Genomic DNA, 1,547 nt, shown 5'->3' on the forward strand with positions numbered 1-1,547 from the left:
AGTAGGCTAATGGCATGCTAAAACATGTCAAGCGTCTTCTTCGTTCAGCTTGTGCGAAGATCACATATTTAGATTCAAACTTAATGCTTATCATCGTGCTGCTGAGCCTGCTTTTTTTTGTATTCCGCGATTGACATTGAGATTTCACGTTTGATAATTCGACTTTGGTTTGATCATCACCGATCTTGCCAAGCAAATAAATCATCATATGCAACGGTGACTAAAAAATCTATTCGGTAAAGCATAATTTAATTTTTAACCTTACAATCTACAGTCCCTACTGAAAGTTTTAAAATGATTTCAATTGTTTTCAAAATATATCCAAGAAGTCAAATTAACATCAAACTGTGACTGTGTTTTGTTACCTGAAGGCATTCTGGGTCATCCAAACCTCTCTTGATTTCGAAAGTAGAAATGTATAGCCACAACAGCAGATTTTATGTCACTCGCAGCTCCGCAATGTATTCCACCAAAACGGATTTGCCGACGGATTATAGTTACAATAATTGCATTTCAGTAAAAAAAACAATGCACGTATTTTGCAGAAAATAATTTCGAATATTTGTTTATTTACATATTTCACCACAGTCATTGCTTGTCATGTCCCATGTTTACAGCCAGTGCTTGTTATATCGAGGCCATAACCGTATCCATATCCACCATAATTCCACTGTCCATTGTCCACAACCTTGCACCAACGACGGCCACTGGTGAAAGTATCCCCAGTTCTTGCCATGGCTGGCCAACTTCATAAACGCTCGGTAGGAGTACTTTCCATAAGCAACATCTGGGACCACATCGATCTTACCGCCATACAAACCCCCGTAGGCTGGCCAAACCGTACTGGACTTCAGTGGCCATGGGTTGGAGTAGGTCACAACATCTTGAACGTACGGAGCGGGTGATGCATTGGCGACGATCGCCAACGTCATTGCAATAACAGCAATAGCGAACTGCAAACATAAGATTGTAAATCGTAGTGCATTTAATAGAAAGTTCAAATTGATTACCTTCATTATAGCGCTGCGGATTTAGTTGGTTTGATCTTCGGGAACACTGCTGGTTGACTGGTGAAGAGTCATTTTCAGTGATCCATTTTATATAAATTGGTCAATGCTATAAACGAAGAGTCAGGTGAGCAATTTCTTAGTAATGCTGGTACATACAAAATACTAACTACCTATATGACAATTTTACATTGATTATTTTTTCAGTATTTAAACTTTTTGGTGTAATTAATTGTCGTCCACTGTTCACTTCATTGGGATTCATTATTCAATTTCCTCTAGACTGTTTGCTCAGTTGCTCAGATTGCTCAGTTTGGTCACAGAAATTCGACTTCCAGATTGTTCAATATTGATATAAAGTGTAGAACAAAGAATAGTTGATAAATAAATCGCGAACGATTCAACTTCATATTTCAACATATATCGCATCCGCGTTACTGATCTTGAAAACGATATGATTGTTGATTATTGCTAGTAACAGCAAAGAAATAAAAAGAACAAAATCATTCATTGTGTTTGTTGACCATTTTTTTGCCACCG

General features: G+C 37.7%; 1 pseudogene; it reads right to left on the minus strand.

Annotated features, from left to right (window-relative positions):
• Nucleotides 1–611: 611 nt before the first annotated feature.
• LOC134216556 (uncharacterized) lies at nt 612–1,122 on the minus strand (annotated as a pseudogene).
• Nucleotides 1,123–1,547: the final 425 nt, after the last annotated feature.

Source organism: Armigeres subalbatus, chromosome 2 (genome assembly GCF_024139115.2).
Source record: "Armigeres subalbatus isolate Guangzhou_Male chromosome 2, GZ_Asu_2, whole genome shotgun sequence".
Lineage (NCBI taxonomy): Eukaryota > Metazoa > Arthropoda > Insecta > Diptera > Culicidae > Armigeres > Armigeres subalbatus.